Raw genomic sequence first — 18,939 nt, 5'->3', positions numbered from 1 at the left:
TTCTCATTTGTTCCCTTAGATGGATTAACGTGCATATTCAGACGCGGTTTTTAGTAACCGGTACCTACCTACGGGCTGATCTGAAAATAACTGACAACACTGCAAACTATTTTTTTGTTTTCATTAGAAGTTGCAGCAGGAATAACTTGCCCACAATGGCTAAATATACTCTAAAATCTCACTTTGCATATACATATGGCCTCTTTCTGGTCCTAAAAGCAAGATCTTGCTACGTGGCTACATGCATGCACACAGAGATACACTCTCTCTCACGTACACATACATGTATATATACACAAAGTTTAAATAATTTAGTGGAAAAGTCAGGACTCGCCGTTGACAAGTCTTTTCTCAGATCACACATACATACACACACACACAATTGGCTAACGCTGTTCCTTAGCATTTAAAAGCAAGGACAGGTCTTGTAATATTGTTTCTTCAGTCCCCCCTCCCTTTCTCTCATAACCTGGTCCCCCGAGTTGAATAACACGGGCAAAGAGCAGCTGAAATAGCCCCTACGCTGCAAGAGGCTCTGAACGCAGCAGCTTTAGAAACTGTGCACTAGCCCTGCAAAGAGAAATGTGTGGGCTCTCTCGAATGTGATGTGCTACTGGCTGGGGAAAAGGCAGAGCTGAAGCCATTCACACTTCGTAGGCTGGGAGATTTCTTTCAAAAGAGCCCTGAAGTATTTGGGATTTGGGGGAAAACCCTTGTACCGGAAGAAAATGGCCTAAACACAATAGGACTCGCCATTTTCTCCTTCCAAAGCACAAAGCAGCTCCGCGGCTTCAGCTACACACAAAGAAAGCCCGGACCCTCTGAATTCTCTTACATTTTCCCCCACGATTTCAAAAGCCTTCCCCTCTATCCGATCCGCTTTCCCAGGAGCGCTCTCACAGAAATAAAGAAAGAAAGGAGGAAAGGGAGGGGGAGAAAAGCGACTAGGCTAGGCGAGAGTGAGACAGTTTTGGTCTTAGTTTATTTTAAGCAAATCCTGCCAGGGAAAAGTACCACCATCACACGCACGCAGGAGTGTGTGGGGGGGGGGATTGGAATCCCAAAAAACCAAACAGCTGGAAAGCGGTTTTGACCACCGCATTCCTTCGAGCTGGGCGGACTCAAGTTGCACGCACTACACAGACCCAAGCAGACCACGCTGCCTGGGGATGTGTATGTACACACACAGGAGAGCACATTCCCGGGACGACCAAAAAAAAAAAAAAAAAATTCAATCCATCCAAGCCCACAAAGTGATGTCGGAAACAGCCCTCTGCCCCTCGCACTGCCGGCACCGGGCATTCCTCCGCGCCCGCGGAGCCCCGCACCCCCGGCTGCTGCCCTGCTGCCGCCATGCCCTCTGCTCAGCCGCCGGCCCCTCTCCCTCTCCCGCTTTTATTTTCTTATTTTAGTAAATCGGCAGAAGACTGAAAAAGAGAGGATGTCATATTAAAAAAAAAAAAAAAGAGGGAGAAAACAAAAAATCAAAACAAACCCGAGCTACCCCAACCTAAACAACAGCCTGTCACTATCGCCCTGAAATGCAGCAAGAGACTTTGTACTTACAGGCAGCGCTAAAGTGAGTAATCCTCATCCCAGCGTGGTTGGGTTTATTAGGGTTTCCTTTCACTCTTTTTTTTTTTTTTTTTTTTTTGTCTAGTTTTTTTTAAGTACTTTTTTGTTCCCATCGTCCATGGCTCGGAGTGGATTCAAGCAAAACCGGCCGGTTAGCAGGAATAAAAATAGAAGTGATTTCATTGTGTAAATGCAGCAAAGACACAAGAAGCTGTGTTTCTCCTAATACTTTCTGCTTGGGAACCAGCAGCTCTCAGCTCAGGAAAGCAGGACTCTGTGTGAGTCTCCCCCTCCTCTCTCTCTCTCCCTCTCTCTCTCTCTCACACACATACACGAACACGAATACGCACACACACACACACACACACTTACTTTTCTTCTTCTTCTTGCTTTTTTTCTTTCTTTTTTTTTTTTTTTCAAAAGAGGGCAGGCCGTTCCCTGAATCCCAATGAGTTAAGTCAGTCACTTTTCTTCACATGCATCACAGCCTCCTTAGAGCTGCAGGCACAAAAGAGCATTTAGCTGCCTCCAATTTGTGTAGAAGGCCTGGCCTTATTTTTTTTATTATTATTTTTTTTAAATATATATTTAAATAATGTATTTCACTCCATATAAAAATACCACATCCCCAACTTTGACGACTGAAACACTAATTGTAACGTTTTAAATAAATTCTTGGACTTGTATACATACTTAGCTGGTCTGCAGGGGCTTCACAAGGAATTGATGCACAGTATTTCTCAGCTGTACAGACCCACACCCTGCTTTCTGCAAAGGTCAGAGCTATACAATCCACAGTTACTTTCCAATGAAGTCTTATATCAACAAAACCTCCTTGAAAGGATTACAGGCCTTTAAAAATAAAGCTTTAATCTTAAATATACATCGTGGTATATTCCACTTCAATCAAATATGAGGGATTGTTTCAAAAAGTGACCACACACACAAACGTGGGTTTTCATGCAGGGTTACTTTTTCCAGGTGGACAGAGAAAGGCATAACCAAGGTTGTACTTGCTCCACATTTCATCACCTATTTTATGTTTATTCTTTCTTCTAGTGAAGGCAGGAACATCTATTCATGGATATGTGTGTGTGTGTGTATGTAAAAACACATATTTGTGTATGGCAGAGTGTGGCTCTCCTGGCCATGTCAGAAAGCCGTAGGGCTGGCAGAAGCCTGTCATGAGGCAAATGAAACACCAAAGTGACCCAGTGGTGGTCCTTGCCACTGCAGAGCCACAGCAAGGAGAAAGTCCGGTCTGCTCCGGAAGCCGGTGGGCACTGCTCGGCCCAGGGCCGCCCCCATCATCCCACTTCACAGCCCGGGTGCCCTGGGGGACACCAGGGTGCTGCAGGGTGTCCAGGGCCACCCCGACATCTCTGTCACCTCAGGAGTTCTTGGCACTTTCTTTGCATGCTTGTCATCCCCTAATTCCAGCTGCAGTTGCTCAAATGGGTGGTAATCCGACTCTAGAGGAGATTACGGAACCAGAGATAGCTGCATTTAGGATTACCAAAAGGAAATGAAGGAATCTAATCCACTCCCACCCCTTACGTTGCTGGGTTTCAATAAGACCTTATACCATGTTTTAGGATTTTAAACAAATGAATGTGCTTGGAGAAGGGGACAGAAAGGGACCGAGTGACGGAGACCATGTTTGCCCATTAAATGAACTGAATAGGAGAGGATAAGGTGAATTGCTTCTGCTTCCCAATACGAGCCCAGGGCTTGTCGCTTCCTCAGTGCTCTCCTCAGGACCAGGGTGGGTTTAGGAAGGCCATACTGGAGAACCAGGTATAAACTGCAAAATCAGCCTAGTACTGATTTGAACTGCAATATGACACTCCCCCATGCACTCCCCCCACCACATCACACACCTCAAAAGCCAAACCTGACAGCATAATGCGAAGCTGTAAGTACGTTGTTTCCAGTCAATAAGAATTCCAGTCAATCAGTAAACCATAGAACGTGCCTATCTTCAGAGGATTGTTTCTGCTTTGGTTGCATAAAGCCAAGAAGAAAATAACTAGAGCTTACTACAGTGATAAAAGTAAACTCCTCTTGCTTTTTCCTAGTTTCACTTTCAACCAAAGAAACAGCATATACTTTTTCTTCCAAAGATACAGGAAGTCTGCAATAAGAGAACTGAGCTAACCTGAGACCCGATCCTCCTTCTTTGGAAAGACTATAAGAAGAGTAAAACAGAAGTAAAAACCAAACCAAATAAAAATAAAATTTAAAAAAAATCAAAAAACCCAACGAACACCATAGAAAAGCTGTGAAATTTATAGATGTTTTCTTTTTGTAATGTCAATATACTCTTCCATTTTCCCAGACGATTTTTATATTCAAAGTGCTAGACTGAATACAACAAGTCTCTCAAAATTATATTTAATATAAATATGCTTAATTGTACTGAGCTTCTTCATATACTGATTATCCTTGGTGCGTTTTCGGGGTAGTCTTTGGTTGGAAGAAAAGAGCCTTAATATGAGGGGAAAAATGGCTAGTCATCCCTGAGTAAGATTTTATTTTGTAGAGTGCTTGTCATGGTCCTTTGCAATCCTGGAAGCAACGTGAATCAAAAGCCTCGGAGGAAGGCTTACGTCGACAGAGGCTCCGTATATAGCAGGCGCTAATTATTAAAGCTCATTCCCTTATTTAGGACTCTATTTTCCTTAGCAAGATCATCATCCTGACACAACGCAGCTCAGGATGTTTGTTCAAAGCTTATGAAAATGTAACCCAACTCATTGCTAGAAGTTGTTGCTAATTAGTTGATAATAAACTTCTCCATCCAGGACACAAAAGTCTTTCAGAAGTGCAAGGTGTTCTTTGTGATGCCCTCACAAGGGGAATTAGCATATCAATTCGGCAGGGGAACAATACAGCAGGGCGCTTGCCTTCCCTCCCTCCTCTCCTCCCCCCACTTCCCCCTTCCTAACGCTGATGCGGTGGGCATGAAAGTGAAAGGCCGGGGTCCCCCGCTCCGCACCGCCCCGGGCTGAGCCCGCCGTGCTCAGCGCACTTGGAGCCGCGTCCCGCTCCGGCCGTCAGCCGCCGGGAGTGCGGGGCTGGCGGACCACCGGGCAGCCCACCCCTCCGCACCGCTGGCTTTACGACCCCTCCTCTGTGGCGCTGACAAATGGAGATAGCTGGGGGTTTGCGAGCCCCCGCCCTGCCTCCCCTCCCCTCGCCACCGATGAAAGGGTTTCAGCCTGAGAGCCTTTTGCAAATGGATGTTTTACAACGCCTCCCGCCCCCGCCAAGGTAATTCTGCTACCCAATATCCTTAATAAAGACTGTTGTTCCCGCTCCAGTTGTTAAAGGTTTCTCTGACAGACCGGTCTTTTCTTCCTCAACTCCAAAGGGTGGATTTCTAGACCTCCCTACGCAGGTGTAAACGCCGAGAGAAAGCCACGGTCCTGATAAAAATGTTCAGTCAGTTATAGATTCAAATAACTGAGGGAGAAAAAATCTCACTCTTAGCAGTTTAGCAGAAATTTGTCCTATTGATGGCAACATTCTTCTGCTCTTGGTGGTTTTTTTTTTGTTGTTTTTTTTCGTTTGTTTGTTTTTATTTTTATGCCTAATAAATTTAAAACAAGACACAAAACCTGCAAACGCAAGTCACAACCAAACACCCTAACTGAGCCACTTGGTGACATGTGTAAGTGGATACCTCAGAAGAATGGAAAGCCATGTATAACAGGCCAGAGAAAGCAATTAAAGCAGGTGATCCTGAGGCCTCTGATCCCTCTAACTGTGCTCCTACCCAAAGGCTCAACAGATGCAAGAGTTATTTATCCACATGGTTAGACTGCAAATAGATGTCTAGGTTGGAATGAGAAATGTGGTTTGGACCCTACAGGTAAATCAGAGCAAGTCTATGGAATGGCATGTGCCCTCCTTGGTGGCTGCGGATGAACTCTTTGTTTGGAATGTGAGGAAAAGGCCAGGCTTCGAGGAGATAAAAGCTATGCTTGCCTAATCAGGGCAGAAATAAACCAAGAGATTTCAATCTTCTGCTTTCATTTAATTTTTTTTTTTGAAAGAAGCAGCACTTTCCAGTTGACTCCCACTCAAACAGAGACTACTTCAATACAGTTATTTTTAGGAATAATATGATATGTAGTGTGCTTTAAAGCATAGTAATATGCTAAGAAATAAAAGAAAAGAAACCTCACTTTTCCCCTGAAATCACTAGGGAGGCAGTACCCCAGGAAAAATGTATTGTGTAATTAAAAAGAAAAAAATAAGTGTTTATTAAGAGAAAATGTTTGTTTTCTTAGGTTTGTTTAGAAAGTCTTGAGCAATGAGAATAAAAGCCCATATCCTAGGAGTTTTCGTGAAATTCAGTTTAGGGAAAAAAAAACCTGTTAAGGATCGTTGTTTCCTCAAATGCAAAACATCAGGGAGGAATCTGAAGAGAGCTTTACTTTCTGTGCAAAATCTCCATTGTTGCTTGGCAAACAATGGGAGCTCTGGGCGACTGGAAGGCTGTGAGAATGAATAGGGAATCCGCAGGATGTGTGCGGGTCAGTGCTTGGGGTCTCTGTCCTAAAGCCCCTTTCTCAGCTTGCCACAATAAAGTAGCACAAGGTTTAGTCTTTCCTGGGTCACTGGCCATCTTCTATTATTCAACACTTCACAACAAAAAACACTTATTAATCAGCGCTGACCAGAGGCCCCTTTTGAAACAAGAGAAGGGGAGAAAGAGAGGGGGAGAGAGAGAGAAAAGAAGATTGAGAAACCTTGAACAGACCCTCCCAATACAAGAGCAACCACAGGCAGTTTCTCAACTGGCCAAAGAGATTTTTTTTTCTTTTTGCCACAACAAAGTTTCCAATCAGGTCAGAGAGGACTTTCCTCCCCTACCCCCATTCCTGTTTTCCCTCTCACTCTCTTTCCTTCTTGCTCTGAAGATGATGGAGACTTTGTTTTGCAAGTAAGGATGGCTTTAGGTCAAATTGCCAAGGTCTGATCTTAGAGGGGTATCTTTGCTATACTGGAAGATAAGGCTGTTTCTCATCTGGGCCTCCACTCTGGAGATGGCGTAGGAGAGAAGAGGTTTGCTTGTGGGGTGCTGCTCTTGTGCTTTAAGAGCTGATGGATGAGGTGTCAGGGCAGAAGTTGTGTGAGGACTTGGTTCAAAATGGTATGAGAGAGAGTCAAATGTGCCATTTATTGACTCTGCTGAGGGCAATTATGGGCTTGTTGTTGTTGGTCCTAATTTTCTAGCAGTATACATTGCACAGGGCTAAACTATGAGCTTTGGGGGGAAAATGAACTAATAGATTTAAGAGGAAAACTTTGTATTTCTCTGTGCAAAAAAGGATTCAAAGGCAGCAGTGAAAAGGTATCTTAAAGGACCTTATACATGATAATTTAATTTGCAGGGGGAGATGTTTGTTTGTTTGTTTCTTCTTCTTTGTTACCTTCTGAAAATTTTTAAAGGATGTTTAATTATTCTTAAATAAGTTGGTATTTCTATATAACGAAATATGCATAGATTGTCACACAGCACACATTACGATGTTCATGACTCTTACCTGCCCTGAAAATGATCCAAACAACTTTTTACGGAGAAGTTTTGTTAGCTAGAAATATTTTTTAAATGGAGAACACAACTGAAAAAATGAAGTAGTTCAGACTTTGTTAACTGTACACGTACAGATGTACCTAAGAGAACAAAGCCATTTTTACTATTTTTTTTTAATTTAGCAAATGCGTAGAGACAGCAAATATTGAATCCCCTGTGGATTACCTGAGAAAATGAAATTGTTCTCTCAAGAAAAAAATTAGTCCACAAGAAAGGTAAAAACGTCCTTCTTTTTTTTCCTGACTAAATCATGTGTGTGCGTTGTGTCGCGGGGGGGGCGGTTTGCTCGTCTGAAGTTGATGTGCACATTTTAGCTAGAGTACATAATGAAATATTATAAACCTAAGGAGAAGCTGTTCCTTAAGTCTTCTGAATATCAGACTTCATGGTGTGTAAGCTGCGACTAGTGCACCATAGAACTCCTTACTAAAGAGTTTTGTTAGTGGAAACTGGAATAAAATATTATTTGGAGGGCAGCCTCAGTGGTGCTTTACCAAGGTTTGCGTTGCAAACGTCAAGCTGCAGTTCGCAGTTTGCTTGCAGGAAATGTGTTTTACTTAAGTAGAGTATTCTCTCTTTTCCCCTCAAATATTGTGTTGCCCAGATTTTGCAGAGCTTGATGTTCCAGCAATGGAGTAATCAAGTGTTACCTAAATTATTTAAAGCCTGGGATTAAAGGCCTTAGCTCTGAGTGCTGACAAGCTTTCAAATGTAGCCTGGGAAAAGTTTTGTATCCTTTCCTGAGTGTGTACACTTTGAAAATAATTTGGAAAAGTACAGTGAATTATTCTCAAAATGTATGCACAGAGAGAATGAATAATTCTTTTACAAGTTGCTCTCCAAAGGGATGAGTGACTATTAAAAATACAGCAGCAATATATACACAATAATATTGTGGCACCTGCAGTGTTATTTTTAACAGATCGGTTTCTTTCACGGAGCTTGTTTAAAGGACCTCTTTCATTTTAGAACTTTGGTTTGGTCTGAAGTACAGAGAATGCATTAATTCAACATATATGACCATTTAAAATGCTAAATTCCTGTATGTTTCGAGGCCTTACCTTTCATTTCTTACTCTTTAGGCTTCTCAGTGGCTTGAAGCTTCTGTGTGCTGAAAATTAATGATGTTAATGCATGATTACCTTAAAATACTGTATAAAATACATAGAAATGCATTTTTAAACAGCTAAATTTTATTTACACCTGTATGTGGATTTGATCAGCTATGTCCATATTTATTTGTGTTCTTTTTCCTCATAGCTTTGTTTTGTGAATGGAGGGTTGATTGGTGTTAAACAGTTGTAGACAATTTATTTCTTCTTTTAGATAGTATATAATTTCTGCTATACAGTAGTGTAAAAACAGATGCACAGGTCTGCTATATTCTGAGCTTTCACTGCATCCCTGTGATATACTTTGGATGATAGTCTTTAAAACTAATATGATTCACAGAAACAAGGTTTTTCTAGTTTGTCAAAAATATAGCAATGAGAGTTACATTTTTGCAAAGGTTTCATCATTAGTAGGTTGTTCTGCTCCATCAGAAGACATATATTAGAAATGTTACTATATAATATCAGCTTCTCTTTCCATTCTTACTAAAGGCTGATTGTGTGAAAAAGTCCCATTTAAATCAGTGAGACTATTCAAAGGCTGAGATCCTACTCTACATGACAAAGGGAGTGACAAAATTTGGCCCACAGAATTGAATGGGACTATTGGAAGAATGAGATAGAGCTTGGAGTGAGGAAGGATCCTCAAATCTATCTGTAGCATAAAGCACCGTCTTTACACGGAGCTTTAAAAACACTGACATTTCTGCACGTATTAGTTTGTAGCTTCAGCCAAGAGAGGCAAACATAAGCCACTGGAGATAAGTAAGGCATGTGAGGCTGGCAAGGATGGAAAGTGGAGAGTATGGATTGCAGGCAGAAGTGCAGGTTAAGGTGATGAAGATCAGAAGGGAGAAGACACCGGCACTTTGTCCATGGCTGGACATATGCCAGCCTGATGGGCCAGTACAGAGTTGGAGAAGGGTTTAATAGGTAAAATAAGCTTGAGGTAGCTACTGTGAACTACGCAGAAAACAGAAGGTGTGTTCGCCCAGCTTCTGTGGTTTTAAAAGTTTCATATTTGCTTCCACTGATATTTTAAGGTAGAAAGATTTTTAAAATGTTGCCCATCTCTACAGTACACCCTGGGTTAAAAATGACTGATCTTACACTTACTGTTCCAGGTATCTACATGAATTTGGATGCTCTTGTGGTAAATTAAGCCAAATTTTAACCTGGTACAAATATAAGAATCTGTCTGACATACCCTTGAAGAGCTACACCTTTTACACTTGTTTTCACCTGTGTCACTATAGATTGATGAAGAAAAGATCTTGCGTACACATCTTTGGCTTTTCAGTCTGCAGCTTGGACATGTGTAAATATCTCTGTGTTTATTTTAGTAAGCCTTCTCCTTGATACTGAATACCAAAATTATATTCTTTCATTAGAAATTGTACTGTATTTAAATATAGGGGAAAAGGACATGTGATTTACCTCCTAAGATATTTATTTGTCCACCCCAGAAATCATAGTGCTACTATGACTGAAGGTGTGTCTGACAAAGACAAGTGGTGAATAATCAGTTAAAACTGTGGCAGAGGTATATCATGCTCTGGTGGGTGTTAATGCACTTTTAATTAACTGAGAGCACAGAAAATGCAGAGCCGTGTGGGATACAACAAAACCTGATGCACACAGCCTCAATACACCTTCACTCTTACCCACACCACAGGTTTTCCTCCTGCTCTGCACAGCAGCATTAGACATTTGTGGAGATTTTGTCCCATGTTTTGATAAAGGCATTTATTTCAAAGGCCTGTGACATGCAGTTCCATTTAAGAGCAGGCTGATGACAGCCTACCTTCTGGAAGGTCTCAGCTCATTGTAGCCCAGGAGTTTGGGACCTACAACCTCAACAACTGATGAGTTGATGGCCTGCTGGGAGGGGCAGTAGGGAATAAAGGGCTGAAGGTATTGGTCAGTTTGAAAGTTGTCTTTATAACATTTTTTTTTTCTCTAAAGTGGAATCTGAGCAGTGAAGTGCTCACCAAAAATAAGTATTACTTATCTGAAGAATTCAAAACTAATGAGTCATTCTTTCCAAGCCTTTGATTATATTTTTAATAATACATTTAGGGCTTGTTTGCCTGTTTTTGAGCCTGAGGCCCTAGTGCTTTCAGACTTTTCATCTGCAGCAAAGGCTGGAAATTTACTTTAAAAACAAGATTTGAGCTTCCCTTGCAGATATCTTGATTACAGCAGCTGGGGCTTTATGAAACACTGGCTCATGGAAGTGGGAGAGCTGGCAGCATTAAGAAGCTAAGGAGAGGGCCTGAAATTAATGTGAAGTCTCATAGCTCAGAGATCAAATAACTATTCAAAAGGCTTTAAAAAGCCTCTGTCATTCTGTACGTGCGGGGGTTGTTTGTGTAGGGGGGTGAGTTTGTTTGCCGATCCTCAGTAAAGGACTGTGAAAATGTGGGGAGAAGATGCTGGTGAGAATAAAGTTGGTTGCTGATGTGTTGGGAGTAAGGCTGTGTATGGATGAGTATCACAGAGGAGAGCAGGGATAGAGGTAGTAACTCCTCTATCCCTGCATAGGCAGGAGCAGGGGTTTGTGAAGGGAAGCTGCTGCTGGTTCACTCGTTGACTAGTTGCTTTAGCACATAAAAATTGATAATCTATGCAGCAAAATTCAGCTTGCTGCAGGTAAGAACTGCTTCAGCTTGGCTGCAAACACTTGAACTCCATGCAAGGTTGAAATTGCTCAAGTATTCTTTCATGGCAATTTTTTTTCTTTTTTAATCATAGATGTCATCGTTTTGGTAAAATGTACCAGTAGATGGCGTGCAAAAATATTCAGCACTGTTCACAGGTTTTATTGGGCAAATCCAAGTTCTTATTATTGCAACTGGCTTTAGGTACAAAGACATGTAAGAAGTGAGTTTAATGAGGTGGTTCCCAGTAAGCAGGGAGGATGTTCATGTAAGGGGAAAAAGAAAGAAAAAACCAGTGAGATTAATTTATTCTTCATATGTTTTCAGAAATAACTTTTCAACTGCTGATACTTCTGTTTCAACACAGTCAAAGCATACACACTTCACCAATGGTCATTTCCTCCCTGGGCTTCACACTACAGTCTCCTCTTCTCCAGTGCTGCCCAAAATACATGGTTAGGCTTTATCTTTGTGAGGAAAACATAGAAAGAGTAGACCTCATTTCTTTGCATTTTATTCAAATTTTAAAATAAAGACAATTGCAGGAAAGATTGAAATTTGAATACCTCAGATAAAAATAGCAATTCTTTGGAAAGTTATGGGTTCATGAAATAGGGGCTGTTTGGTTTTCTTAATTTTAGTTGGTGGTATTATTGCTGCATGTTTATCTGTTTAATCTTGTTTAAACTTCCTGCAGAACTGGAAATAGTCACCTGAAATAGGACTTTGTGGATTTTTGTTTTTTTTTTCTGTAATATAAAACCCCAAAAAGAACTAATGTAATTTATGACAGTAGGTTTTGATAGCTGCCAGTTGATACTGTCCATTTACAGAGGTAAAAGGGTGAATTTGCTTCCAGTATCTCTTATTCCAATATAAAAAGGTTCTGAAACTGTTTCTAAATATAGATGGTCATGGTCATGGTTGTGCATACATGAAAACAGTGTTTGATAAGTATATTTGGTCATTTCAGTGATGCTCTGCCTCCTTCGCTGTAGTTCTCCAAAAATGGTTTTGAGGTTGGAGGTGTTCCCCACCTGCTTCACAGAAAGAAATTACATAATGTTGTCAAAGAAAGTGTGATACGAGTGTCAGATGACTACAAGAAAGACTGAAGTTTGTTAGTAGTCTGGTATATAGTTAAAAATTGGGAGTCACTGATTACATCCCCTACTAATCAGCTTTGTTCAAGCATTTATAGTGACCAAGCACCTTTGAAGATGCAGACTTAAAAAACTTCTGAGAAACATCCTCCCTTTCTGCTCTTATCTGTGGTTCACTGAAATGCCATGAAGGCACATGAGAATTTGCTGAGATTTCTGTTGCAAGGCTGTGATGTAAGTGTGCCCATGCAAAGGACTGAGAGAGAAAGGTCCATTGGACAACAGTTTGGAATATGCTGTGGTGCTCTTAGGCTTTCTAGCTCTAGCACAAACTGCTGTTCATGGAGCTTCAGAACAGAAAAGACGAAAATCTAGATAGTTGCTGGCTTCTAACCTGGCGTTTTACAGAAGTGGAAGCAGGAGTCTGCATACACTGGGGGTATTTGCTTCCAGGAGAGTGAAAAAGACAGAATTTTCTTCTTCTATAGGAGCTTTGAAGTTATAACAGATTTATCAATTAGCAAATGCCTTTTGGAAAGTTTTGCTAATATTTATAGCTCATTGCTTCTCTATGTCAGTTCTGCTTGTTATTTGCACAGCTATCTTTATAAGTGGAAATATATAAAAACAGCCTACTAAGTATAAAATGAAATATCCTGTGATGTTTTTTTTCTTATTAGGTTTATATCTTTATGTCTTTCTTGTCTTTCTACAGTGTTCTGTCTTAATTAGAGCTCATTTGCAGCAGTCTTCATAAGTTGCCTGTTTCTCATGACAGTACTCCCATTTAACCCAAAACCAATAAAACCTTTTCATCATGTCATTCCTTCTCGATTTCTTGCTTTTATGTGTATGATGGTGATTCTTAGATGAGATTACAGTTTGAAGATGTAGCATACACATAATTCACTTAATTTATACTGTGTTTCAGTACATTTAAATGGTCACATCTATTTTATTTTCTTGACAACTGAGATTCTATGTCTACTGGCAAAATATGGTATCATCAAGTACACTATGATGAAATGAAAATGGAAGATGTTGAATTCTGTTCTGTTGTATACTTTCCCCCCTTTTAAAGCAAAGTATGTAAGTATCCATTCTAGATGAAAGGTTAAATGACAAGATTTTAATTTTTTATTACTCACTTGCCCTTTTGGCAGTGGAATTTAGTAGGAGTTAATGATCTGAGATTTTCAGTGTGAAACATCATTCTGGTTCTTCTCTCTTAATCTGATTTTATTTTTTTTTTAAATAATTTAAGTATTTCTGAAAACCAAATGGACCAGGAACATTTTGTGGGACACAAAAGCTGATTTTAATGACTTCAGATTATTTGAATCAAGATTTAGTGATTTTTTTCTGGAACAGAATTCTGTGGAATGAAAAATTCTGCAAGGACAAATAAACTGTCTATTAGTAATTAATGCTTTGTCACATTTATTAATGCAACAAATATTGTATTGATTTTATGCTTTTCAAGGGCCAGTATTTACAATATGAACTAAGAATTATGTTTTGTGTTTCCATTGACACAGACAATGAGATCTGTTGCATGTCCATTGATGGCTTTACTGGGTGCCTTGAGACACTTATTTGGGAAACACCAGATAACAGTGATCATGATATGTGTGAAGGAAGATAAGCAGTGCTGTTAAAAAAACGTGTAATTTAATGAAGGCTTCTTAAAGGAAATTTGAAATTAACTGCTTTTTCGTAGTATCCAGCCTAGCCAAACTTTAAGGAGCATTTCTCCTTTCTCTTCCTTTTTTAAAGGCAGCCAGTCAGCTCCTTGTGCCAAATAATACCTACCCAAAAGTTCCTTGAACTCTGAGTAAACAATGTTTTGTATATACTTTACAGCAGAGCATGTTTCTGTAAGCAGACCTGGGACCACTCTTAAGGACAGCAGTTTTAATTCCCAGAGACCAGTTCAGAGAAGCAGCCAAGCCAACAACAGCAAAAGATGCAAGGTTAGAAAATTAATACTCTGCTGTGATTTAAAATAGTTTGCAAGTATAATGATATCAGTTCTCTTGTCTTTGCAAGGACACTCAGCTATATTTTATCAACCCCAGAGACCTACTCACCTCTAAAAGTACTGGGTTTAGAGTTCATTGCTCTGTTTTTCTTCTTCTGTCCCTTGGGTTGATAACTTGACTTTGGACAAGAGGATCACAGTGAGTGGGCGGATTGGCATTTTTTAAAAATTTCCATGAATGGTTGGGATGAGTTTTAAATTTTACTTTCAGATTACTCAGACTCAAGCCCTTTTATTGTCAAAGGCCCAAACAACCACTGTTGCATTTAAAAGCTACTACTATGAAATTCTCTTCAGCTTTAGGAAAGATGTGGGCTTTTGCCTGTATTCTTGCTATAAATTCCTAACATTACTGCTACTCAGAAATAGTGTCTTCATTCTTCAATATCCCTCTCTGGGTTAACAAACATCCTTGACTTTATCCTGTATCCAATTGAATTTTTTTCTCTGTTCTTGCCTCACTGCATGTAGTACCACTCTCTTGTCACATTTATTTTACCTATATAAGTTTTTTCTTTCAAATTATACTCTGTCCTCCCACGCATTCAATTCTATGGTTTTCTAGAACCTTATGAATACAAAGGTTAATTAACTAATAATAAGAAGCTGGTTTGACATGGATAAGGGAGTGTTCTCTCTGCTTTAGTTTAATGGAGAATGAGGAAGAGAGGTTAGAAGACCTGGCTGGCAGGAGAAGAATTTGGTTCAGAAGTTTGCTTCTGAGATTTTTTGCTTCCATCCCCTTGATAAGTGCATAGTCTGACAAGGGGAAATCTTGGTAGAAGATCGAGTTGTGTGGTCTACCCTCTCTACAATTTGAAGAAATAGAGTGCATTACAAGCCATGATTTCCACAAACTTTAGCATCCAGTGTACTATGGAGTTCCAGGGAATGTCAGGTCACCAGGCAGGAGCAGGACACACTGTGTGAGCTACCACAGGGGAGTGTGGCTATCTGGAGGGTTTAATCTTTGACCTCATCTGTGATGTGAGCTGTAGCTTTTCCTTAATTCTGAGACCTGACAGACACCGTCAGGAGGGCTGAAAGGGGCTCAGTAAAGGGAAGCCCAAGTGCAGCTACAAACATTCAAGAAGACCCTGTTGCTGGTTCAGTGTGTGCGAGGTCTGTGTGAGCATCCTGCCAGCAGTGCTGGGCAGGGCTCCCTCTCACATTGGGTTGAAAGTTTAGAGGCTCTGCTAAGATGACTCACACAGCAATTGTGTGCTGACTTGAAACGTGGAGAGCTGGCAGCATTACTCATCTCAGCATTCCTATCTGTACTCCGTTTTCCCTGCTAGGGTGCATTTAGCTGTAATTAACATTGGCCAGCCTGCTGTTTGCTCCTATGATGCACAAAGGCAAGGGGCTGTGTATAAAAGCTACACACATTGGAGGTGGTAGATCTGGCTTAAGCCTCAGATTTGCCAGAATAAGGCTTTGCTTCTCTTTTAGGATGACATATTCTCTACGTATTTATTCTTTATTCTTTATGATGTATTCTAATGTAAAAATAACATTAGAAACAAGCTTGAAACTTTACTTCAAGTGATAATATTTACCTAGTCACTTAGTCAAAGATACATTATGGACTGTGTAAATGGACTGTGATAAAAAATACAGTCCTTTTCCCCAAAACCCCCAATTTTCTTGTAAAGTTTTGTAATTTTCTTTGTTAAAAACTCGTTAAAGTTGCAACTAAATCAGTTGAAGAAATTGTATCTCTTCCTCATTAAAGAAGTGGACAAATTACAGGTTAGTGAAGAAGGACCCTTCCTCATAATTTCGCTTGTGCAGTTGTGCTGTTGGGAGTAATCATAAGTAATGATCTATAGATAGACCATTGTATTAATGACATAGAAAAAGGGATAGAGGGCACTCCCAGTAAATTTGCAGGTGACACCAAGCTGAGTGGTGCTGCTGACACACCTGAAGGACAGGATGCCATCGAGAGGGACCTGAACAAGCTCTAGAAATAGGCACGTGGGAATCTCATGAGGTTCAACAAGGCCAAGTGCAAGGTGCTACACCTGGGTTGGGGCAACCCTCATGTCAACCCAGGCTGGGGGATGAAGGGACTGAGAGCAGCCCTACAGGGAAGGACTTGTGGATGCTGGTGGATGAGAGGCTGGACATGACCCAGCCATGGGCACTCACAGCCCAGAAAGCCAAACGTGTCCTGGGCTGCGTCCAAAGCAGCGTGGCAAGCAGGGCGAGGCAGGAGATTCTTCTTCACTCCTCTGCTCTGCTCTGGTGAGACCCCACCTGGAACATTGCATCCAGCTCTGGGGTCCCCAGCACAGGAAGGACATCGATACATTGGAGCAAATTCAGAGGAGGCTACCAAATTCGTTAGAAGGGTGGAACACCTCTCCTAGGTGGAAAGGCTCAGAAAACTGGGATTGTTCGGCCTGGAAAAGAGAAGGCTTTGGGGCCACCTTCTAGTACCCAAAGGGAACCTACAAGAAAGATGGAAAGAGACTATTTACAAGGCTATGTAGTGACAAGGACAAGGGGGAATGGGATTCAAACTAAAAGAGCGTCGGTTTAGATTAGATATTAGGAAGAAATTCTTTACTGTGAGGGTGCTGAGGTACTGGAACAGGTTTCCCAGAAAAGTTGTGGATGCACCATACCTGGAAGTATTCAAGGCCAGGTTGGGGCTCTGAGCAACCTGGTCTAGTGGAAGGTGTCCCTGTCTAAGGCAGGGGGGGTGGAACGAGATGATCTTTAAGGTCTCTTCCAATCCAGGTCATTGCATAGTTCTGTGATATAGATAGTTGTTCAAATATGGAGAAACAAGAAGGGAGAATTTTTACTTATGAAAACTCTGTCTTTTCTGAGGATGACCATATTAGTTAAAAGGATAGATTTGGCCTATGTATAGTGGGAGATTTCTAGGTGTGATTCTGCTTTAATTGAAAGACCTTTGCTATTGCATTGACAGGTCCATTCAGCATCTCCCCAAAGCAGTGTGAATGTGTGCAAGATGTTAATATTTTTATGAGAGGAAACCATTGTAGACCACAAGCCCCGTGAGGCAAATTTTTTCTCTTTTCCCTGAGGTACCTTTCCCGACTATACTTCATTGTAACATAAATTGCATTAATAACTTTATTCATTTAAATGGGAAATGGTTTCTCAAAGGGGAAAGTGAAAGAGACATAATCAGAAGAGGAAATGAAGGTTCCACCTTGATACTAACAAGACTGATTTTTGAATGTCCTGCAACTGTCTATCCCCATATGACACCAGTAAATGTGCTTACTTTGTTTTGTACAAGAAATCATACTGACTTCAAATGGCAGCTAATAGTGTGAATAGTCCCTATAAGGTTTTAAACACCTAGTCTATTTTAAGACAAGCTTTAGTTATAAATTATGTTACAATATTAGGATCTATATAGGAAGCACTATTTTTTCGCATGATCCAGGTGACTGCTAATTGCTGCATTCTGCAGCAATAATATTTTTAATTTCATTGTGGTCATACTAAATCATAAAGGGGACATTGATAACCCAGCTATGGCAACTTGGTATGACTGAAGATAATTAATATGACAATGTCAAAAGAATTGAGGCTCCATCATGTCCAGTGGTAGGTGACAAAATGAAACCAAGCAGGGACAACTCTCACACTTAAAGGACTGCCTGGTGTTAGCTGTGGGCAAAAGTTGAGGTTTACAGTGACACACACTGAATTGATAAATTAAGTGCTATTGACTCATTGAGATTAATCCCAGGTTCTGAGCAACGGGACTGTATTTGCCGTGGCCAGCTTATACGTCCCCAGTAAGCGTCGTGTGTGGGACAGCAGTGCCGGATGGTTGCTGTAATGGCCTGTCATTTAAGGGGGTGTTGCTATAGGAGGTTATTATTGACTAAGGAAATGGTGGTGGTTGGAAGAAGTGGCCACCTGGGGTTTTCTAGGTATGGTCAAATGCAGGGTCTAAGGTTGAATAAAGGAATTTGCCATCTTCTCTCTGGGCAATACAGTGTGAGGTGGGCCATGCTTGAAGGTGGAGAGAAATGAGATACTGAACAAAGGGCATTTGTGGAAATGCTACAATATGAGAATACAGGTTTTAAACACAGACCCAGAGCAGTTGTAGTGGCCTAAAATCTACCAAGAAATGCAGGAATGAAAATCTCTTAGGAAGCAGCATCCCCTGCTTCTCCCCTTCACGGCCAGATAAGGTGAACTGAATTCATCATGCCTGCAAAGATCTACAGGAGACAAGGTACCAGGGGTCAAGCAACACTCACTGCAGGTCCCTCTGCTGTGCAAGTTGAAACAGCATGAGAGACACCTATATTCCTGAATTTGTGCTTGGGTGCTTCACGGTGTCAATTTGAATTAAGAATGGTACTCTTCCATACAAAGGATGTTAGTAAGACTTTGTGTTGGAACCTCACAGGAGACAGTGCAGAAATCTCACCCTAAATCCCTGCATCCATCTTATAGGATGGAGCCCATGTCTGAGACAGTGAGAGCCTCAGAAGAAGCTGAGTGGATATATGTGGGGTTTCTCAGCTGTATAAATCCACATATGAACTCAGTAGATTAAATTATCTCTCTCGTATCACTAGATAATCTCAGTAGAGTGACCCTCCCTCAGTGCAGCACCCTGCTCTGAAGGAGGCTCCTGTTCAAACCTGGATACCACAGCCCAAGATGGGTTCCAGCAACGATTTTTTTAACAGTGTACACCAAAAGCCTCCTATTAATGTTCTGTCTGCTTCCACTGCTGTAACCCCTCCTTAGAGACCCAGGGATCCTTTAAGCATGGTGTCACACAGAGAGCTCAAATTGAGCTGCACCAGGATGTGGCTGTTGGGAGATTTTC

General features: G+C 41.1%; 1 long non-coding RNA gene across 1 annotated transcript; it reads right to left on the bottom strand.

Annotated features, from left to right (window-relative positions):
* Window positions 1-960: 960 nt before the first annotated feature.
* Window positions 961-2,358, bottom strand: LOC104692850. Its single transcript, XR_002046772.2, has 2 exons — window positions 2,269-2,358; window positions 961-2,073 (listed from the first exon to the last, which is right to left on the bottom strand). It is a non-coding gene; the product is annotated as an uncharacterized LOC104692850 (long non-coding RNA).
* Window positions 2,359-18,939: the final 16,581 nt, after the last annotated feature.

The sequence above is a fragment of the Corvus cornix genome, chromosome 2, assembly GCF_000738735.6.
Source record: "Corvus cornix cornix isolate S_Up_H32 chromosome 2, ASM73873v5, whole genome shotgun sequence".
NCBI classification, from domain to species: Eukaryota; Metazoa; Chordata; class Aves; order Passeriformes; family Corvidae; genus Corvus; species Corvus cornix.
Note: the sequence above shows the minus strand (reverse complement) of the source record. Positions and strands in the feature narration are given on the sequence as shown.